This window comes from Hyla sarda, chromosome 2 (genome assembly GCF_029499605.1).
Source record: "Hyla sarda isolate aHylSar1 chromosome 2, aHylSar1.hap1, whole genome shotgun sequence".
Lineage (NCBI taxonomy): Eukaryota > Metazoa > Chordata > Amphibia > Anura > Hylidae > Hyla > Hyla sarda.
In genome coordinates, this window is record NC_079190.1 from 86246388 (window position 1) to 86270866 (window position 24479).

Consider the following 24479-nt stretch of genomic DNA (forward strand, 5'->3'; position numbering starts at 1 on the left):
AATGACAGAGTGATGATGATGACGGGGTGATGATGACAGGGGGATAATGACGGGGGTCTGGATGATTACATGGGGGGGATGATGTATTTCCCACCCTAGGCTTATAGTCGAGTCAATAACTTTTCCTGGGTTTTTGGGGTGAAATTAGGGGCCTCGGCTTATATTCGGGTCGGCTTATACTCGAGTATATATGGTATATAATACTGTAAGCTTTTGGCACCCAATGTGTGTAGAAGTCTGATGGGGACCACCTCTCTAGGAGCCAGAGCAGAGAGCATGCAAGGGGCTATCATTTAAATGGTTGTATGTAATACTACTTTTCGCCTGTAAGAGATGCTGCAGAGAAAATGAGCAGCTAAAGGCAAATAGCTCCAGCAAAACCATTTGGTCCAGGATAGGCCTTCAGGATCCATGTGCTGTGACCTGATGATTTCTGCACTGTCAAGGATAAGACCGTGTTTCATGGGAGATGCTCCTACCAGAATTAGATGCCAGAATTAGATGTCTTTCCGCTTGATGATAGGGCAATAATGGGGTAAACTATATGGCCTGTACCTCTTTGTATCTACCTTTATGTGTCTTGTGAACCTCTATGATACCTTCAGGACTGTGTATGAAAGTTCATGATGCTAAACCTTTAGTGTAAGTGTTTATAGAGCTTAAAGGGGTACTCCGCTGCTCAGTGTTTGGAACAAACGTCACGCTCCAACCCCTCAATGCAAGTCTATGGGAGGGGGCGTGACAGCTGACTTGCATTGAGGGGGCGGGGCATGATGTCATGAGGGGGCGGTGCTATGACATCACACGTTCCCGGCACCGGCTCCAGCGTTCGGAACAGTTTTTTCCAAACGCTGAGCAGCGAAGTACCCCTTTAAGTACATGGTGGGAGTTCTGAGAATGGCATGGGCCTTATCCAAGAGGACATTACACTGAACCACAGTTACTGTTGGGTTGTGTACAAAACAGGCTGTCACTCTACGTCCTTACTTTCCAACATCACTCACTCTTATATCTCATTATAATGAATAAATGAACGTAAATGGCCTTAGGATTGTAATTACTTGTGTCTGAACAGTTGAATTGTCTTTCCTTGTTTTAATTGTTAGGGTACGCTCACACGTACAGGATCTGTTGCATATTTTGCTGCATATTTTTTTATTTAAAGTCAATAGGTAGCAAAATGAGTGGCAGAAAATATACAGCAGAATAAGCAGCAGATCCTGTATGTGTGAACGTTTTCCCAGAATGACAACTTATCACCTATTTCACAGGATAGGTGTTTAGTGCTCAGCTATGTGCGTCAGTCCTGTAGACTTTAAGCAGGGCCCATGAAGGAATGGGGACCAAACAAGGTGGCCCCCTATTCTCCATTGGTAGTTTAAACCTAAGCACCAACGTGCAAGCCTATAGTGTTGCTATTCGGCTCACTCTCCACAGTATCTGCCTCTGTTGGGTTAAATGTATTTTTGGGAATTTTTTGTTTTAGTCCATGAATGGTCAGTATAATGCCTTGAATCAGGTTCTCCTAGTATAGAGAAATATATTGTGGTGATCATCAGCAGCCCTCATTGTATGTAAATGCAAGCAACTTCTTGTTAGCTAAAATGTTGTGATTTACATTTATAGTAAAATAAAGGGGTCCATACATTGTAGGTTGCTGTACGATGTATGCTATTCCTGTGCACCTGATGCACATGCATGCTCATCTCAGCTCAGCATGTTTTCTCAGTAGGAAGAGGAGAATTAGCTGCTGTGGTATGTCTATTATAAAGCGGACCTGTCAACAGTTTTTCTTAAAGAGGATATATTGTGAACAAAAACGTATCCCCTATTCGCAGGATAGGGGATAAGTTTTAGATCGTGGGGGGGTCTGACCATTGGGACCCCCCGCGATCTCCTGTACGGGGCCCTAGCTCTCTCTGGAAATGGGGCGAAGCGGCAGCCGACACGCCCCAACCATATCTCTATGGGAGAGCAGTCTGGCTATCTTTGGCTCTCCCATAAAGATATATGGAGGGGGCGTGCCAGACGCCACTTCGTTCCAGGGTCAACACGCTCTGTTCACGAGGAGAGCCAAGGCCCCAAACAGGAGATCGTGGGGGGTCCCAGTGGTTGGAACCTCGTGATCTAAAACCTATTCCATATCCTACGGATAGGGGATAAGTTTTTGTACATGATACTTCTTCTTTAAGGTATAAAGTAAGGGCATGGCTTTTGACCCTGAATCCAAATTAGGCAAATTAGGCTTTGGACACACTGGGTATTCCCCAGAGCCCAGCACAGTTCTGACCCTTCACTAGCTGGTCATTCCACTCTGTGTGCTGGTCACCTCCTCTAACCCCCTGATTGGAAGCCATTAGGATGTTCTGTAAGCCCACCTCTCCCTTATAATCCACCGCTCATGCTTGGGGCCGCTCATGCTGTTCTTCCAGCTTCCTACACCGCTGTCCTGTACTGACATTACGCAAGCGCAGAACATGCTTGGGGATGCCTGGAGAAGAATTTGTTACTGCGCACATGCCGTTTAGTTGCTCTATGGTGCTTGCAAGGGACTTACAAATTTTTTGGCCGCTTACACCATAGTAACCATGTCTGTCCAGCTTTCATCTTTTGTCGACAGCCACCCATCTATTTTGCTCATGAAGTCACTGGATCACTATTAATTTACAGCATTCCTTTTAAGGCCCTTCAAAAATGGCAACCAGTTCTAGAACAATGAATGTGAAACCTGTTATTCTTTTCTCTCTTAATCTCGAATGACAAATACTGCACACACCTGAATACATACCTGTTACTTCCCTGTATTAGTCAACATGTTAAGTGTCAGTGATCAAGATCGCTTTGGGTCACACGGTGATGTAAGGGTGATCGTTCTTTCAGTTTTAAGTTTACTTCATATTTGCATCATAAAAGAAAGGTTTGTTACAGATGAGTTTGTTTTGGATACTACTCCTGTACAACTCTTTGAATTAGCATTTCCTTTTGTACCCTAACAGCTATAGCTACAGCCCCCCTTTAAGCCTCTTGATGTGCTTCATACAACCTCCAAGTTATATAAAGCCACAATACAACACCCATAGACTTGTCTTAGAATGTCCTCAATACAGAACCAAAATTGTGGAATGCTTCATTGGAGCCATATCATTGAGCTAATCTACCATGGAAGCAATAAATTGTTACTACTATAAGGTGATGTACAGCCAACAAGAGATATGTACTACTATTTATCGAAACTCCACATTTACTAAATAAAAATAACACAAAAATAAACAGTCCATGTGATTTTTTTGTTACTGCTTGGTTGCCTTTAGTTAATTTCTCTATAGTCCTGATATTAACAAGACCCTTAGGGTCTATTCACACAGCAGAATTTCCACTTGCGAAATTCCGCATCAAATTAAGGCCCATAGACTTCTATGGGATTCCGCACTCCCATTCACACTTTTGAATTTCCGCTTGCGGAATTCTGCAAACGAAAATTCAGAAGTGTGAATGGGGGTGCGGAATCCCATAGACGTCTATGGGCTTTAATTTGAGGCAGAGTTCCGCAAGCGGAAATTCTGCCATGTAAATAGACCCTAAGGCTAGGTTCACACTGTGGTATCTCTGGGCAGAACTTCTGCCAGAGATCAAGCCGGCGGCACTAGGACCGCGCAGACTGCATTGCTGTCCCCATAGATGTCAATGCATTTCTGAGCAGCTCTCCCAAAAGAACCACCCAGAAATGCATTGCCGTCTACAGGGACAGAAATTCTGTCCGGAGATTCAGCAGTGTGAACTCAACCATACTCTACCTGAGCTCCTGTCATGTCTGACAGTGGCTTACCCTCATCTCCCCATTGAGAACACCTGCATCTTAGCCAAACCTGGCACCCATATGTATAAGGGGGATCATTACAAATTCCATTCAGCTAAACTAACATTTTGCCTACAATCTTTGAAATTTTATGACCACGTAAAGATCTAATAATAAGATATAATTGTTACATTTATTGCCAGTCAACATCTTGAGATCAAATAATTTCTAAACAGTTTTTTTGCCCTCTACCCAGGTAAGTGACATACATTACGGGCCACCTACTTCCATCGCACTGTGGTCCAGTGCTCATGTGTTCAGTGTAGGCACTTTAATTGGCGGACAGGGGTCAGCTATTTTTGCTGTAGTACCTCTTCTGTAAGATAGGACCAGACAGGCTAGACTTTACTCCCCACATACATCAGTGAGCCTTGAGCGCCCATGACCTTGTTACCATTGGACTGTTTCCCCCTCCCTTAGACCACTTTTGGTGGTTATAGCCAATGCATACTGCGGACATCCCACAAGGCCTGCTGTTTAGAGAAGACCCATTTTTTCTACTTTAAACACGTCAACGTCAAGTCCTGACTGGTCACTTGCGGTCTTATATACGTGCAACCTCATGGCATTACCCATGTAACAAGACAATCATTGTTATTAATTTCAATGTTGGGAAGAGAATACATTTGTCTTAGCTCTTTTCTTGATCATAAACATTTAGAATGGAGTTTACTTGTTATTAATAGAAATTACCTGACCGATCTGGTTGAATTAATAGAATAACTAGTGTGTTTGTCTACACTAGAACGTTTTGTTGTTTTGTTTTGAGCTGGTGCTACACAATGAATTGGTAGAGCTGTGTGGCTTATAGTGTGTTCCAGCTTTCATGCTAGTCAAGTCAATAGGCTTTTATAATCTTCTGTATATGTGGGTGGGAAAGGATGCATAAGATTTGTGTGACTACCCTGCCCTTGGTCACTTCCGTTGACATTCACCCTGCATTTACTCTATATATTGTGCCTTAGTTGCAGTTACAGCAATTTAAAGATGGGTTCACATCTGCTTTGTGTATTCTATTGTACCAGAACGAAAAAAGCTGTGGCACATGCATATCCCTTTAATATCGTACAGCCCCTGGCAGACTCCACTGACTTTAATGGAGTTTGTTGGGTTTTTGGGATGGGGTTTGTGTTATTGTGTCGGATGTTTTTCATGGAACATGAAGCAGGCACCCAGCACGGATTTATACCAAGTCTACTGGTTCTAATAACATTGACTCCCAAAATTTGTATTTGTTCGGTATAATGTGAAGCCCCAATGTATGTCACTGTATGTCATATAGTAACATATGTCATCTTTTAGTCCCTCATGTGTACTTGTTTTGTAAAAGAACACACCAAACATTGGGGTATATTTATTAAGAGTGTAGTGTAGTTTTCTTTGTGGGTTTTGATTCTCGACAGGTATTTTCCAAAGGTATTTACTAATGTTTCCCTACATTTTGCACTTTTCCCTACATTTTTCTTCTTTTACAACTGTTCTGATCTGTCGGGTTTTTCCCAGCTCAAATCTACATCATTTTCTGTAGAAACCATAGCAAATATGTTGGAATTTTTCAAAACTGTCAGGGACACGTCTCATTGTCGGGACCACGCCCCCTTTATCCCGAGGCCATGCCCCCTTTTCGGGTTTTTCTTGTAGAGCGAAGGATTTGGTTTTTTTTGTCCGCAAATTGCACAATTTGGGTGTATAACCCGAGAAAAAAGAGTTAGGATCACGTTAGTAAATAAACCCCATTGTGTGAATAGAATACAAATACATTCTATGTTTTTGAATGTTTTTTTTCTGCAGCGTGTGTATGGATTTCTTCTGCCATGTGTCAGTATAGCCTGTTCAGAAGCATTTTGTCCCTCTAGGCTCTTGAAATATACATCCTACGCTTAGTAATAAAGGAAACAGAAATGACAGGGGCAACTCACCAAGACACTGCAATATCTGTGGCATCAAATGCACTGGCAGGTTACTCATACCCAAAGAAATCAAATTTTGAGAAAATAACCAGCTTTAACAGTTTAGGGTTTTCATTTTAGGACAAAATTTGAGGAATGAGATATATTTTAAGGGGTTGTCTGACAAACCAGACATTATTGGAATGGCAGCAGTGGGGAAAGATGAGTACAGCTTTTTTTAGTTTTCAACCCAGTCTGACTACTTTTAAAAAAGAAGTAAAACTCCAAACAACCCCTTTAATAATATTATAATACTAGTAGACAGACCTTTACACATCAATTATAATTACACAAATCAGATTACACAGTTTTATGGTTATAGGTCTGTCGTGTTGCCTATTGTTCTGTCTACTAGTAATATTATGGGGGTTATTAAATATATATCATTTTTCAATATAAATACATCTTGGAGATCACAGCTTGTGGGGGGGGGGATGGCGGGGGGTATGGGTTTACTGTTACAGTTTGGTCACTATATAGAAAACAAAATAAAGAAAAACCCTGTTTACACTGAAATACAGAATAAAAGTTGCCTATACGTCTTATGCGTGTCAGCCGGGCTTTATGTGTAACAAATAAAATGCTATTGCTTAGTGTGAATAAAAAAAACACATTACCTCCAAAATTTACATATTTTTAATAGAGCGAAATGAAGGGAAAATTCTGTAAGAAGCCGCCTTGCTTAGAGTATACTAACAAGTCAGTAATGCCTCACCTTTACTTAGAAAATAACATATGCAGTGTCAGCAGTAATGTAGAAATGTTCATCCGCTCAATGCCATATACAGTCATGGCCGTAAATGTTGGCACCCTGAAATTTTTCAAGCAAATTAGGTATTTCTCACAGAAAAGAATTGCAGTAACACGTTTTGCTATACATACCGGTATGTTTATTCCCTTTGTGTGTGTTGGAACTAAACCAAAAAAAGGAGGAAAAAAAGCAAATTAAACATAATGTCACACCAAACTCCAAAAATGGGTTGGACAAAATTATTGGCACTCTTAACTCAGTATTTGGTTGCACACTCTTTGGAAAAAATTACTGAAATCAGTCGCTTCCTATAACCATCAATAAGCTTCTTACGCCTCTCAGCCGGATTGTTGGACCACTTTTTCCTTTGCAAACTGCTCCAGGTCTCTCTTATTGGAAGGGCGACTTTTCCCAAAAGCAATTTTAAGATCTCTCTACAGGTGTCCAATGGGATTTAGATCTGGACTCATTGCTGCCACTTCAGAACTCTCCAGTGCTTTGTTGCCATCCATTTCTGGGTGCTTTTTGACATATGTTTGGGGTCATTGTCCTGCTGGAAGACCCAAGATCTCAGATGCAAACCCAGCTTTCTGATACTGGGCTGTACAGCGCAACCCAAAATCCATTTATAATCCTCAGATTTCATGATGCCTTGTACACATTCAAGGCACCCAGTGCCAGAGGCAGCAAAACAACCCCAAAACATCATTGAACCTCCACCATATTTCACTGTAGGTACTGTGTTCTTTTCTTTGTAGGCCTCATTCCGTTTTCGGTAAACAGTAGAATAATGTGCTTTACCAAAACCTCTATCTTGGTCTCATTTGTCCACAAGACGTTTTACCAGAAGGATTTTGGCTTTCTCAAGTTCATTTTGGCAAAATGTAATCTTGCTTTTTTATGTCTGTGTGTCAGCAGTGGGGTCCTCCTGGGTCTCCTGCCATAGCGTTTTATTTCATTTAAATGTCGACAGATAGTTTGCGCTGATACTGATGCTCCCTGAGCCTGCAGGGCAGCTTGAATATCTTTGAAACTTGTTTGGGGCTGCTTATCCACCATCCAGACTATCCTGCATTGACACCTTTGATAAATTTTTCTCTTCCGTCCACGCCCAGGGAGATTAGCTACAGTGCCATGGGTTGCAAACTTCTTGATAATGTTGCACACTGTGGACAAAGGCAAATCTAGATCTCTGGAGATGGACTTGTAACCTTGAGATTGTTGATATTTTTGCACAATTTTGGTTCTCAGACAGTTCTCTTCTCCTCTTTCTGTTGTCCATGCTTAGTGTGGCACACACAGACACACAACGCAAAGACTAAGTGAACTTCTCTCCATTTTATCTGCTTTCAGGTGTGATTTTTATATTGCCCACACCTATTACTTGCTCCAGGTGAGTTTAAAGGAGCATCACATGCTTAAAAAAATCTTATTTATCCACAATTTTGAAAGGGTGCCAATAATTTTCTCCAGACCATTTTTGGAGTTTGGTGTGACATTATGTCCAATTTGCTTTTTTTCCCTCCCTTTTTTGATTTAGTTCCAATACACACAAAGGGAATAAACATGTGTATAGAAAAACGTGTTACTGCAATCGTTTTCTGTGAGAAATACTTCATTTTCTTGAAAAATTTCAGAGGTGCCAACATTTACGGCTATGACTGTATCACTGTTTTCCAACCAGGGTGCCTCCAGCTATTGCAAAACTATAACTCCCAGCATGCCCGGTTGGGAAACACTGCCATATATTAAGGTTCTACACAGTAATACATGGTTGTCCTTATACACACTGACAAATAAAAAACATGTTGTCTAGACCAGAGATGGCCAGGATCGTGGCTTTGGGGTCCTGGCATGTAGTGCTCAGCTTTGCCAGTGTTGTTACATAAACAACAGGAAGTAGATCAGATATTAGATTCTTCACCCTTTTTGGTAAAATCTTTTTACTATAAAAAATGTTTGTCTATATATAGCAGCCGTCTGTTAGAAATCCATCTTTCCCTCTTTGCCATTCCATTCCTTTTTGATAAAAGTACCAAGGTAAGAAATCGCTTCAGTCCAGGAGATACAAGTACTAAAAAAGACAAAGGGAATAAGGAGGGACATTTTACAAAAGACCACAATCGATCTTTTCATTTACTGAGAGTAGAGAGTGAAAATGACTATTCACATAAAAGTGTAGCTAGAACCCAAACACAGACTACACCATAACATGTATTTTCTTTGCATTTAGAGAGTGCAAATAAAGAAAGCCACAATTAGGGTTGGTGCCGAAATCGAGTGGAGCAAGCAAACAGCAGTCCAAGAGGAAGTGGAGACGTAACTACACTGACTGCAAATATTGATCCAGTTGTTGTCATAAAACATAATTACATGAATTCAAATATAATAATAAACTATAACTTGTACGAAAAAGTTTTAATTCGAAACGAAGCTTTAAATACCACCATGGTAATTTTCCTGGGACACTAAAGAAATACAAACACAATAGAGAATGCATACTGTACATACATTTTATAGGGTGGGATGAAAGAACTCAATGACATGGACTGTCATGAGGATACACAGCACCACAACACTGTCCCTCTACGGCCCCTTTCACACTACAGGTATCATCCTGCAAAAACCTCTGTTATTACTCCCGGCAAAAAGTCCAAAAATCGGCCGGCAAAAAATCCCATTCATGTCAATGGGATTTTTTGAACACCCTTTTGCATCAGGCATGTCCAATTTTACTAATTTCAGTTATTTTTGCATGCACAAATCTCTGGTCCGGCAAAAAAAATTTGGTGAAAAACCGGACGTTGAAATTTAACATGAAGTCTATGGGAACCGGATGTTTAAAAAAAAAAAAACATCCGTTATCATCAGTTATTCTCAGGTTTTTTAACATCCGTTTTATGTACTGAGCATGCTCAGTACAGCTTTACAAAAAAAGGTTAAAAACCTGATAAATGTAACTGGTAATAAAGGATGATAACGGAGGAACAACATCAGCTTTTTCCTTCCGACCGGTGGTGCGGCCGGTCGGGAGGCCGGTGGCGGTGATAGGTCTCAGGACCCCTGGACAGGCAGGGGGAGAGTAGTGGGTGGTGGCGGCGGTCTATGGCACCGCAAAAGCCACTGCAGTGCACTGATTTAAAACGCACGCTTTAAATCAATGATCTGCAGCGGTGTCGCGCGGGGCATAAATAGCCGATAACTTATACCGGAATATCGGTATAAGTTATCGGCTATCGGCCCTAACCTCCACCGATTATTGGTATCGGCCCTAAAAAAACGATATTGGTCGATCCCTAATTCAGAATGCACCAGTCATAAAGCACTCTTACAACCTGCCCCTAGCACACATTTAGATATTGATGTCTTATTTAGGATTGTGGACTGGAACGTTCATTTTAATTTCAAGATAACCAAAGAAATACATTATTATCTTGTACATTAATGTTCTTCAAACTGTGGATCTTCGAATGTTGCAACGGCTGTCCAGGCATGCTGGGAGTTGTAGTTTTGCAACATCCAGAGGTCCACAGTTTGAAGACCAATGTTGTACATTAAATGACACTTTATAGAACATGTTCTCTTATTTCTGTAGTGTGGAATAAAGTCGGAAAAGCACAAACTTACAAGCTATGTCTACATTTGCCGGACATATGTGAACCCAGCCTTATTGTTCCTATACATCTTGTATGTTGTGATACAAAGCACCCACATCACAATGTGCAAATGTGTTCTGCCCCGATAAAGGGGATTATAAGCCAACATGTACATTTTACGATAATAATAATATGTGCAGTACTATTATATCTGGTGCTATAGACTTGCCCTTGGTTAGGATGAGGGACACCAACACTGCAGCTAGAGAAACCGCTGACCCCTGCAGTTTCTGACATAATGAATTCTGATTATACAATGTTACAAAGTGAAAACTGCAGCACGCAAGACTGAAAGCCAAGTGTTCCTTACAAGCGGTGTCCCCTTTAATATCCTTACCGTTGAAAACAGTTTGGCGGTTATATATGTACACAAAACCAGACATTTTTAGGCATGTGTACACTGGCGTCTATTACAGATAACAACTATATTTTTTCTCACAATTGATACTCCAGATTACAGCACCGAACACCGGAGACTGAGGATCTTGATAGGATATAGCTTGTTTGGGTCCTCATAATGCAACGTTTCGGCATACAACTGCCTTTTTCAAGCAATGCTTGAGAAAGGCAGTTGTATGCCGAAAGGTTGCACTATGGGGAGCCAATAAAGCTATATCCTATCAAGTATCCTCAGTCTCCGGTGTTCGGTGCTGTAATCTGGAGTATCTATTGTATGCATATCTGGACTAGCATTTCTGGATGATTACTGGCACAACAGGGAATTCCAGTGCTGTCTCTTAACATTCTTTTTATAATTTTGCTCATGTACTCACCAAATTGGATGCAATACCTGAAGTGTTTATTCACATCTGGTCATAGTTGTGGTACAGACTGTATGCATTTTGCCACAGCAGGTCTTCCCTTAGCCTGCTGCGCCGAAACACGTACTGTCTGTATTACCACTATGACCAGATGTGAATAAACACTTATTGCATCCAACTTGGTGAGTGCTGGGATCATCCAACTTGGTGAGTGCTGGGATCATCCAACTTGGTGAGTGCTGGGATCATCCAACTTGGTGAGTGCTGGGATCTTCTTACAACTTCCAGTGTTGACTTTGATGCCTCCATCGCAGTTTTGCTGACACTTTTCTATATTCCATATTTTTGCACATAGTATGCTAGGTTGTCAATGTGTGATCGAAAAGGGGTCCACCCACCAGGAACCCCCAAAATCACCAGTAGGAAGAGGCAGCAGGGCTCCACCTTAGCTACAGTGAGACAACCATGTCGCCATCAGAGATTGCTGATTGGAGATGAAGTGACAATCCATGGGGATTACTTCGGTCGCTTATGACTTCAATGTCTGCCCTAACAAAACCCCTTTTCTCAAGTATAAACTTCACAGTTATTGTATGTTTTATGTATGGTCTGTATTGCTGTTGGATAAGTTAGTATTTTAAAAACATAGGCACATTGGTTCCCCCATCATTATGTATAGAAACTGTTATAAAAAATATATATGTTGGAATTTATTATTGGTTTTACCCAATTTTTGCGGTGTTGACTTGTTGTACAATATGTTGCAAAGCCCTCAATTTGTCACAAATCTACCCTAGCCCAGACCTGGCAGTGGACAGCATTTGTAAAAAATCTCACATTTTGGCACAAGGAGTTAAAAAGTTGCAGAGGAGCCATATAAGTGGGGTACTCAAGTGTAATAAAAAAAAAAAAAGTACTAGCACCAAATATACCACATGACATGCAACCATTTAATACATTTAGTAAAACGTACACATTTCCACCACACAAAATAAGGGTGTAAAAATATGGTTCACCTACATCACCCTTGATAAATCCCCCCCATATTCACTTAGTACATAAAAATAAAATAAAAATTATATGTTGCAATATGGGAAACATCTTTCAATGAGATCTGTCATATAAACAGAATTGCAGAAGGTTTTTATAGCACATTGCCTCATTTGTATCTCATGTACCTAGTGTTTCCTGTAATACTCAAAGAATAAAATTACACTGTACAGTTCCTGCAATACATAAATAAGCATAAAACTTATGGAGCCCAATCTCATTGCAGAAGGAGTCTCAAGTGGTTGCAAGACAGTATATAGCAGAAAGCAGAGCGCAGAAAATCCAAGGAAGGACCATTGGCATGATAACCAATGGGGGATTTATCTATTAAACTTTAGAACACCATTTTGTTTGGTTCCTCCTCTGCAACTTTTTCTGTGACTTATTAAAAATATTGGGGGGACATGTATCATTGTTTGCTTTGGTAAACAAGTTCTGTAGGCATTTATTTTTTTGGTTTTGGTTTTGCTTATGTGTGACATATTTATCGTACTATCACAAGGGGTTGATAAATTTGGCTCACATAAGCAAAAACCAATAAAATCACTTTGGAATACCATTTTCTTAGCACACATAAACCAAAAAAATGTGTGTGTTTGTTACATTTTACCAATTTTTCCCCCCTAAATGTACTAACCCATTTTTTTTCTCTTTTCAGTTCAGATCCGTCTATCCTGTGGGCTACTTTAGATTCGGTGGAGTACAATGACCAGCGTCTTTTTGTTTAATATTAACAACATTTTGTAACGAGGGCTTATGGGAAGTGTTTTTTTGGAATAAAAGTTTTTTTAAATGTGTTTTTTTATTTATTTACTTTACAGGCTTAGTAGTGGAAGACGTCTTATAGACAGAATCCATTACTAAGCCAGGGCTTAACGTAGCCCAAAAAACAGCTAGGGCTAACCCTGATTATTACCCTGGTACCCACCGCCACAGGGGTGTCTGGAAGAGCCGGTACCAACAGGCCCGGAGCGTCAAAAACTGGGCCTAGGCGGTAACAGGCTGGCATTATTTAGGCTGGGGAGGGCCAGTAACAATGGTCCTTGCCTACCCTGGTAGCATCAGGCTGTTGCTGTTTGGTTGGTATCTGGCTGAGAATAAAGATTACAGGGAACCCTATGCGTTTTTCTTTTATTATTTATTTATGAAAAAAGGAAATAGGGTTCCCCATATTTTCATTCTCAGCCAAATACTAACCAAGCAGCAACAGCCCGACGTTACCAGGGTGGGCGAGGACCATTGTTACTGGCCCTCCCAAGCCTAAATAACACCAGCCTGTTACTGCCTAGGCCCAGGAACGCCATATTTGATGCTCCGGGCCTGTTGGTACCAGCTCTTTCCGACACCCCTGTGGTGGTGGGTACCGGGGTAATAATCGGGGGTTAGCGCTAGCTATTTTTGGTGCTAACGCTAAGCCCTGGCTTAGTAATGGATTCTGTCTATAAGACAGCTTCCACTACTAAGCCTGTAAAGTAAATAAACAAAAATGTTTAAAAAACTTTAATAAAAAAAAACACTCCCTCACAAGCCCTCGTTAACGATTTTATTAACATTAAATAAAAAAAAAAAACACAGGATACACGGATCTGAAATGAGAAGGAAAAAAAAAACAAGGAAAATGGGTTAATACATTTATTGTAACCCAGCCGCACATTTCCCACCCTTACCGCACCGCATGACTACAACTCCCAGCATGCCCTTACAGTAAGGACATAATGGGAGTTGTAGTCATGCAGCAGGGCTGGGGGGGAGATGAGCTTGTCACCTGCCCCCACTGCATGACTGCAACTCCCAGCATGCCCTTACAGTAAGGACATGTTGGGAGTTGTAGTCATGCGGCGCAGGCGGGTGACAAGCTTGTCATCCGCCCGCCCATCTAACACACACCCCCCTCTGTGCCGCACAACTACAAGCTTGTTACCTTCCTGTACATCTCCAACCCGCTTGTCCCACCGTGCCTGTGAAAATGAAAGTTTAAAAAAGTCACACAAAAAGTCTCACCTGCGATTTTTTGTTCGACTTTTGTAAGCAAAAAAAGCTTCTTAAAGGGGTATTCCAGGCCAAAACTTTTTTATATATATCAACTGGCTGCGGAAAGTTAAACAGATTTGTAAATTACTTCTATTAAAAAATCTTAATCCTTCCAATAGTTATTAGCTTCTGAAGTTGAATTGCTGTTTTCCGTCTAACTGCTTTCTGATGACTCACGTCCCGCGAGCTGTGCAGTTCCTATGGGGATATTCTCCCATCATGCACAGCTCCCGGGATGGGACATCATTATTGAGCAGTTAGACAGAAAACTTCAGAAGCTAATAACTATTGGAAGGATTAAGATTTTTTAATAGAAGTAATTTACAAATCTGTTTAACTTTCCGGAGCCAGTTGATATATAAAAAAAAGTTTTTGCCTGGAATACCCCTTTAAATCCCTTGATAAATCTCTTTCATTGTCCACAGCCAGCTTTGTAAACTAGGTATTGGCTGGTGTACAATTGAGACAAATTGTGCGACAAATCACACATGATAAATTCCTGCCCACTGGAAAAAGTTAACCAATGGAAACCATACCAGAATGGAACCATAATGGAAACCAAAGGATAGGATTGTGGAACTTCTAAAATCCCATGGATTGCAAGATGAGAAACATGGGTTTACTTCACGGAGATCATGTCAAACAAATCTTATTGATTTTTTTGATTGGGTGACTAAAATAATAGATGGCGGAGGGGCAGTGGACATCGCATATCTAAATTTTAGTAAGGTTTTTGACTTACATAGAAAATGTATCAATAAACTACAGTCATTGAGCTTGGACTCCCATATTGTTGAGTGGATTAGGCAGTGGCTTGAGTGGATTAGGCAATGGCTTAGGGACAGATGACAAAGGGTTGTAGTCGATGGAGAATATTCAGCACAAGGTCATATTACCAGTCGGGGACCTCAGGGATCTGTACTGGGACCCATTTTGTTTAATATCTTTATTAGTGATATTGCAGAAGGTCTTGATGGAAAGGTATTGGTGTTTTTGCTGATAATGATTGGTAACAGAGTTGATGTTCCTGGAGGGATACGCCAAATGGAAAAGGATTTAGGTAAACTGGAGGAATAGTCAGAATTCTGGCAACTAAAATTTTATGAGGATAAGTGCAAGATAATGCACCTTGGGCATAAAATCCCAAGAGCATAGTCAGTCCTAACCTCAGTATCTGAGGAAAGGCATGTAGGGGTCACTATTTCAGAAGATTTAAAGGGAACCAGTCATCAGTTTTATCTTGCCTAAACCTCCAGTCATCAGGGTGGTCCCAGTGTCTTCTCCTGGCCCCTCCAGCCTTGACTGATAGGTCTTTCCCCATACCCAAACAGTAAATGATCTATCAATCAAGGCTGTTGGGGCACAGAGAAGCCACCAGAGATTGCACGTTGACGCAGCATGAAAGCGATGACCTTTAAAGGTAAAGACAATGTAATAGAGCAGCTGGAAATACTAACAGAATGCCTGGGTGTATAGGGAGAGGTATTTGCAGTAGAAAGAGGGAAGTGCTTATGGGTGTATAGGGAGATGTATTAGTAGTAGAGAGAGAAGTGCCCATGTTGCTGTACAGAGCACTGGTGAGACCTCACTTGGAGTATTGTGCGCAGTACTGGAGACTGTACCTCCAGAAGGATATAGATACTCTAGAGAGAGTTCAAAGAAGATACTAAACTAGTACATGGATTGCAGGATAAAACTTACCAGGAAAGGTTGTCTAGTGCCTTGTCTCATTGTGACATGACATTTATTGGCACAAAAGAATTAATGATAAAGAAAACCTACCTGATAGCAGCCTCCAGTAGTGATGGACAAATGTATTTCATCCATGTGTCACTTATATAGAACTATGCTGTATTTTGGCTAAACTAGAAGTCCGGTGTATTCATAAGCTGCCCGTGTCCTCCCGCCACTGACTGAACGCATTCTCCCTATCGGGGGCAGGAGAAGACAGGAGCTGAGGAATATTCAGGACTCCGAACCTCACAACGCTCTGCATCCAATAAGCTATTAGTTAAGCTAATACACAGAATAATTCCACATAAGTGGCACAGCGTGCCCATCACTACTGGATTCTGCCTTAAAATGCGCTGACGGGTTCTCTTGAAATAAATGTAATGTAATGTGCTTAGATACAATATTTGCATTGTCCTACATAGGAAATTCTTGGCACAGTGCAGTTTATACTCTAGAATATTCTGCCAAGTAAACTTTTTTCAGCGTGTCCAATAAATGTTATTTTTTTAAACAATCTTTTGTTACCATAGGTACATGGATTATCCACACAAATGTTCGTTATTGGCTGTGTTGGCAGAACCTTCTGCTTGACCCCTGGCCGACGTTACTTAGTAATCTGCTATTTAGTCAGTGTGTGGAATATCCTATGGATTAAACTGTATATACACTATATAGAGCCTGTGTCATCTTTATTATCACTTATTATGTCTACATGTCAAAATGAAAAGTGCCATTTATAATACTGATGTCTTCTATCTGGGACAGGAGTCTGGGCCTATTTAGGCAATAGGGCGGTTGTGATTGCTACCTTTTCACCCACTATGGCCCAGCCCCATGGCAAGACTGGCCTGCTTTGGTGCCCGAGGATCCTCCAGTAGGTCTGGATTCTGATATAACGGGCCCAAAATTCCAGTAGAAGACATCCCAATTTGGAGTTGATTTTGGAGCCAATACCTTCCTACTGGGATCTATTTCTGATTGGTTGATTATAAGTAATCTATTAGACCTTAGCAATGATATGGCTCGTCCTGTATGTTCAATGATACCTGCAAAGTTTATGGTATGATTAAAATTGGACATGTTGGATGTATAAAGTGATTGACATATTGGTTCGGTCTTCTGAGTTACTATTTCTTAACCTCAGTTGTTTGAAGGAGCCACAGGGCTTGTGCCCACACAAGCCCCTGCAAACAGCCGATCTGTGGTGGTACAGGGAGTTGGACCCCGCCAATCTAATATTGATGGCCTATCCTGAGGATAACCGGTTAAATAAAATGAAGGATTGCTTCATGTAATAATTAAGTATGGAAATTTTCATTCGGGGGAGATTTATTAACCCCTTCATGACCAGGCAAATTTTGATTTCTGGCTCATGTTTTTTCTTCCTTACATTCTAAGACCCATAACTTTTTAGTTTTTTCGACTGACAAAGTTGTATTTATCATACAATTTATTACAAAGCCAGAAAAAAATTATACGCAGGGAAAATTGAAAAAAACATGGAATTGCACAATTTTGTAGGGAATTTTTTTTTTTCGGAGTTCAAAATACAGTAAATCTGACATTCCATAAATATTCTATGGGTCAGTATGATTCCAATGATGCCAAACTTGTATATTTGTGTTTAGTTTTATTGTTAAAAAAAATTTAAACCTTGAAACATAAAAAAACAACTTTGTTAATTACCATGGTCTCACCCCTATAACTTTTTTATTTTTCCACCTACAGAGCTGTTTTAGGGTTTGCTTTTTGCGCCATGAGCTGTAGTTTTTAACGGTACCACTTTTGTATAGTTCTGTTTTTTTTATCACTTTTTTATAAAAAAAGAAATTGGGATGTAATGTAACCAAAAATCTGCAATTTTGGCGCATGGAATTTTTACGCCGTTCACCGTGCAGGATAAGAAACATTATAATTTAATAGTTCGGACAATTACGCACGCAGCGATACCAAATATGTTTTTTTTTGTTTGTACAGTGTTTAATTTAAAAAATATGGGAAAAGGGGGATGATTTGAATTTTTATTAGGGGAGGGATTTTTTTTATATTTAAAAAATAATAATTTTGAACTTTTTTTATTCACATTTTTTGGCCCCCTAGGGCCTATCATAAGCCGTCATCAGATGGCTTACATATTGGATTACATTGATCTATGAAATCTGTGGTGCCCTAAGTAATCTCAGAGCCAGGGAAGACGAGGAGGAGCAGGTAAGACCTCGGGCTTCCATAGCAACCCATAGCGATGCAATCGCGGGAGGGTTATGGGACCACTAGACACCAGGGAATAGCGGCATTTAGTGTTTAAATGCTGTGATCTGTATAGATCATGGTATTTAACCAGTTAAATGACGGACCTCGGCACAATCGCCAAAGTCCGTCATTACCTGCAGATGTCAGCTGCTGATAGAAGCGGGCATCTCCCGGTCATAACGCGGACCCGACCCGCGGGCCCCCCGTCATGTACGCCCACCGGACCCATGATGTACATGTATGTCATGGGCCGGGAAGGGGTTAAAACCTGGTGCAGTTGCCTATAGCAAACAATCAGGTTCATTCTTTCATTTTTTAAAAAGGCCTCTGAAAAATAAAAGTAGCAATCTGGTTGCTATAGGCAACTGCGCCACCTTTTCTCTGCACAGATTTTGATAAATATCCTCCATTGTCCTTGGTGTAACGTGGGGCTACTGTTAGTTAGCTGACAGGGCCTAAATGTTGAACATACTGCCAGGCAGGGGCGTTGCTAGGTCTTCAAAAGACCTTGGGCTAGAGACCAAACCCAAGCCACGCCCCTATCCACACCCTAAGACACACCCTTAGCCCACCCTCAGACACACCCCTGACAAACTGACAACCACCATCATTACCATAACAGACCATAGATTATGTGTGTATATATATATATATATATATATATATATATATATATATACAGACACAAACATATCTAGCCAGCATTTCTTTAATTGCCGCACGTCACACAAGTGGTATTATGTGATGTCATAGGCAGTGAGGGGACTGGATAGGCACTGTGGATAATACAAACTCTGGACAGGATAATGAGACCTAAGTGAATCAGAGACTGCGGCGCTGAGTTCATATGAAATATAGAATCAAATACAAGTCCAAAACACAAGAAGACTAAACTATATAGCACTCACCAGTTGTAGATCAGCATAAATAACTGGTCTTTATTCAAACTTCAGTAGTCTCATACAAATGATACACCCGATGCAGGGAGGGAGAGAAAGCGGCCAAAGCAGCATGCAGGAGTGCAGCAAAGGAGCAACAGACTGTTTCGTGTCAGTGACGCTTATCCGGTAAATTTTTTACCTTAAAGGGGTTATCCAGGAAAAAACTTTTTTTTATATCAACTGGCTCCAGAAAGTTAAACAGATTTGTAAATTACTTCTATTAAAAAATCTTAATCCTTTCAGTACCTATGAGCTTCTGAAGTTAAGGTTGTTCTTTTCTGTCTAAGTGCTCTCTGCTGACACGTGTCTCAGGAAACGCCCAGTGTAGAAGCAAATCCCCATAACAAACCTCTTCTAAACTGGGCGTTTCCCGAGACAGGTGTCATCAGAGAGGACTTAGACAGAAAAGAACAACCTTAACTTCAGAAGCTCATAAGTACTGAAAGGATTAAGATTTTTAATAGAAGTAATTTACAAATCTGTTTAACTTTCTGGAGCCAGTTGATATATATAAAAAAGTTTTTCCCTGGAATACCCCTTTAATGACCGGGCTCTATTTTTCAAAGCTGACCTATGTCTTTAAGTGGTAACTTTGAAATGTTTTGTCTGAGCTAAGCGATTTTGAGAACGTTTTTTTTGTGACATTTTGTACTTTATATTAGTGGTACATCTTTGTTGCTACAGGCAACTTTTTTTGTGAAAAACGCCAAGATATTGTAAAAATTACAAAATTTTAAGTTTTTTTATTTTCTTAATTGCATTCACTGTGCGGTAAAAATAATGTTATCTTCATTCTGTGGGTCATTATGAATTTGGCAATTATTACGATTATGCAGTACCCAATTTATACACTTTTTTATGTTTTTCCTCTTCACAATAAAATCCTTTTTTTTTTTGGATAGCGACTTTCCGACACCTCTAACTTTATTTTTCGTCCAATGGCATTGTGTGAGAGCTTATTTTTTGCACTTTTTTTTTTTGTACTTTTATTGGTGTACTTTATTGTATCATATGATGCATTATGAAGCCAGAAAAAAACATTATATGTATGGCAGAATATGGAATTGCGCAATTTTGTGGGGCAAAATTTTCAACAGAACGCGGGGGGTCATGTGGAACACGGGCACATTCTGAAACGCCACAGCGTTCAGGTTTAGAATTGGTTGGGCATTTGCTTTGCTTCAGGATGGAAATTTTGTTTACTATACCCTCGACCTACGATGGCCCCGACATATGATCATTTCAACATGCGATGGCCTCTCAGAGACCATCGCATGTTGAAGGCAGCATCAACATACGATGCTTTTGTATGTCGGGGCCATCGCATAAACGGCTATCCGGCAGCGCAGACTGCTTCAGCTGCCACCGGATAGCCGTTTACGGTGCCCCGTGTGGTCCACTGACGATCACTTACCTGTCCTCGGGGCTCCGGTGCGTCCTCTTCGGGATCCCCTGCATCGTCGGCGCTCTCCATCGACGTCATCACATCACTGCGCACGCCGTCCCGTCATCCAACAGGAGCGGCGTGTATAGCGACGTGATGGCGGCGACGGAGAGCTAGGATCCCGGGGAAGTAGAGGCCTTGCCGGAGCGTCGGAAACACCTCGGGGACGCGGCAACAGCGATGGATGGCGACATCCAGGGCAGCGGTGACGAGCGGTGACGGTCCGAAGCGGCGGGGACAGGTGAGTACAACTTCCTCTAAACGTGGTCTACAACCTGCGGACCTCCAGATGTTGCAAAACTGCAACACCCAGCATGCCCGGACAGCCGTTGGCTGTCCGGGCATGCTGGGAGGTGTAGTTTTGCAACATCTGGAGGTCCGCAGGTTGTAGACCACTGTCCTATACTTTACATTGCACGGATCCCTCAACATACGATGGTTTCAACAAACGATGGTCCATTTGGAACGGATTACCATCGTATGTTGAGGGACCACTGTATTTGACATTTTATGTACCTAGACACTAGTCACCTTGTACATTCTAATTTCCTTGTACTATGGATATTGACTTTTAAATTGTGATTTTTTTCCGTGCTCCAGGAGGGAGAGCGTCTGGCCCCCTCTAGTTTTGTTTGTGGTGTCTAGAGATGAGCGAACTTACAGTAAATTCGATTCGTCACGAACTTCTCGGCTCGGCAGTTGATGACTTTTCCTGCATAAATTAGTTCAGCTTTCAGGTGCTCCGGTGGGCTGGAAAAGGTGGATACATTCCTAGGAAAGAGTCTCCTAGAACTGTATCCACCTTTTCCAGCCCACGGGAGCACCTGAAAGCTGAACTCATTTATGCAGGAAAAGTCAGCAACTGCCGAGCCGAGAAGTTCGTGACGAATCGAATTTACTGTAAGTTCGCTCATCTCTAGTGGTGTCTCTTGTATGGGATACTTTTAATTGTTTTTTAAATGTCTGTTTTATATGTGATGGCTACACATTGTTTGGATGTGCATCTGCTTTACAGTGCGTAGTGTTCTTTCTTGACATGTTTACCTCATTCTACGGGTCTGTACGATTCCAATGATACCAAACCTGGATGGTTTTTTTTGTTTCGCTTTATGGATTAAAAAAAATAAATAAAAATACTCTGTTCAATGCCGTGTTCTGACCCTATAACATTTTTATTTTTCAGTCTGCAGAGCTGTGTTAGGGTTTATTCTTTGTGCCATGAGTTGTAGTTTTTATGGTACCAGTGCAGTTCTGGCTTTTTGATCCACTTTTATTACATTTTTTCTGTGATGTGATGTGACCATAAATCATCAATTTTGGTGTTTGGAATTTTTTTTAACGTTTACTCCATTCACCACGTGGGATAATAAACATTCTATTTTCAAAGATCGGACATTTATGCACGAGGTGATACCAGATATGTAGTGTTTTTTTTTTTTTTCCTTGAATTTATTTTTAGTTTTTTGTTAATGGAAAAAGGTGAATAATTTTCATTTTTATTGGGGGGGGGGGGGGGGTTAAATAATTGTATATTTTTATTATTTTATATTATCTTTTTATATTTATATATTTTTTTTACCTGGCTGGTTAGCAAATAGAGACGGGACCGCATGCATTTTTTGCTTTTTTAACTCCTCAGGGACGTGCGCCATAAATGTACAGTGCTGCAGCGAGTAAGTTTGCACACAGCTCCATACATTTACAGCGCCTATGACTCCCCAGCTGTGGCAAAACTACAACCCCCAGCAAGTCCTCACTGGCAGGGCATGCTTTGAGTTGTAGTTTTGCTAATGCTAGCAGGCGAAGGGGAGATGTTACAGGGGCTGGTCGCGCTATTACCCCCTAGCATGTCTTCACAGTCAGGGCATGCTGGGAGTTGTAGTTTTGCTAATAGTAGAGGGTGGAGGAGGTGGCGGGGAGATGTGTGGCGGGGCTATGTGAGCAGCATAGAGATGTGCGACGCCAGGGCAATGTGAGCGGCGGGAGTTGTGCATTCCGGGGAGATGTGCGGCGGTCCAATATGATTGGTGGGAGTTGTGCATTCCGGGGAGATGTGCGGCGGTCCAATGTGAGTGGCGGGAGTTGTGCATTCCGGGGAGATGTGCGGCGGTCCAATGTGAGTGGCGGGAGTTGTGTATTCCGGGGAGATGTGCGGCGGTCCAATGTGAGTGGCGGGAGTTGTGCATTCCGGGGAGATGTGCGGCGGTCCAATGTGAGTGGCGGGAGTTGTGCATTCCGGGGAGATGTGCGGCGGTCCAATGTGAGTGGCGCGAGTTGTGCATTCCGGGGAGATGTGCGGCGGTCCAATGTGAGTGGCGGGAGTTGTGCATTCCGGGGAGATGTGCGGCGGTCCAATGTGAGTGGCGGGAGTTGTGTATTCCGGGGAGATGTGCGGCGGTCCAATGTGAGTGGCGGGAGTTGTGTATTCCGGGGAGATGTGCGGCGGTCCAATGTGAGTGGTGGGAGTTGTGTATTCCGGGGAGATGTGCGGTGGTCCAATGTGAGTGGCGGGAGTTGTGTATTCCGGGGAGATGTGCGGCGGTCCAATGTGAGTGGCGGGAGTTGTGTATTCCGGGGAGATGTGCGGCGGTCCAATGTGATTGGCGGGAGTTGTGTATTCCGGGGAGATGTGCGGCGGTCCAATGTGAGTGGCGGGAGTTGTGCATTCCGGGGAGATGTGCGGCGGTCCAATGTGAGTGGCGGGAGTTGTGCATTCCGGGGAGATGTGCGGCGGTCCAATGTGAGTGGCGGGAGTTGTGCATTCCGGGGAGATGTGCGGCGGTCCAATGTGAGTGGCGGGAGTTGTGTATTCCGGGGAGATGTGCGGCGGTCCAATGTGAGTGGCGGGAGTTGTGTATTCCGGGGAGATGTGCGGCGGTCCAATGTGTGTGGTGGGAGTTGTGTATTCCGGGGAGATGTGCGGTGGTCCAATGTGAGTGGCGGGAGTTGTGTATTCCGGGGAGATGTGCGGCGGTCCAATGTGAGTGGCGGGAGTTGTGTATTCCGGGGAGATGTGCGGCGGTCCAATGTGATTGGCGGGAGTTGTGTATTCCGGGGAGATGTGCGGCGGTCCAATGTGAGTGGCGGGAGTTGTGTTTTCCGGGGAGATATGCGGCGGTCCGATGTGAGTGGTGGGAGTTGAGCAGCGCAGGTGAGAGCGAGCACGCTCCTTCTGCATGCAATGTTGAAAAGAAGACAAGGATTGCACTCACCGTCCGTACAGCGTTTTATTGATAGTAGTCAGGCATAACGAGCTGGTACAAGAGCAGAGGCGGGGGACGTCGTCCCCCGCCTCCGCTCTTGTACCAGCTCGTTATGCCTGACTACTATCAATAAAACGCTGTACGCACGGTGAGTGCAATCCTTGTCTTCTTTTCAACATTGTTTACACACCTTATTGGATTTATGCACCGCCTTATCCGACATTATACTCTGGGAATCCTCACGCTATCCACATCAGTCACCTGTCCAGCTGCAGCCTTAGTCTTGTAGTGCCGGACCACTTTTTCTCTATCATTCAACTCCTTCTGCATGAGCTCCACAGTCCGTCTGTGGCGGGGAGATGCTGTTCTCCCGCTCTCTGCGCCAAGCCTGAAAGTCTAAAATCTTCTGAGACTGCTGCTACGTGCGGAGAGCGGGACAACAGAGGGGCTGACAACCCAAAATTGGACTGGACTATTGTGACTGAGCTCTCCATTTAACATATTCTAAGAAAAGTTCCCAGTGTAGACATTAAGGGGAGACACTCCAGCCAAAGGTTTATTACCTTTCCAAGCATTAGTCTGGTGAGGGTAAAATGGCCATCTGCTCCATTTCTTACCGGCGGCTCCATCTTCATGATTCAATACCACTTTCTGTCCCTGCTGCTCTCCAGTGTGACCACCCCATTCTCTTGTGTGTGGACCAGAGGTCACTTTGTTAATTTAAAGGGGTACTCCAGTGAAAAACTTTTTTCTTTTTAAATCAGCTGGTGCCAGAAAGTTAAACAGATTTGTAAATTACTTCTATTAAAAAATCTTAATCCTTCCTGTACTTATTAGCTGCTGAATACTACAG

The 24479-nt window shown here is 42.2% G+C and overlaps 1 protein-coding gene across 9 annotated transcripts in view; it reads left to right on the forward strand.

The window, feature by feature from the left end:
• Positions 1 to 24479, forward strand: part of RBMS2 (RNA binding motif single stranded interacting protein 2) — a 167939-nt gene that overhangs the window by 94180 nt on the left and 49280 nt on the right. The window contains exon 1 of one of the 9 annotated variants that reach the window (XM_056562409.1): positions 513 to 535. The exons of 6 other annotated variants lie outside the window; for them this stretch is intronic. The gene's annotated coding sequence lies outside the window, so the exon portion shown is untranslated. Of the gene's footprint in view, positions 1 to 512; positions 536 to 18840; positions 19106 to 24479 lie in introns of those variants that run through there. 2 more of the 9 variants (XM_056562407.1, XM_056562408.1) reach the window with 2 other exon arrangements.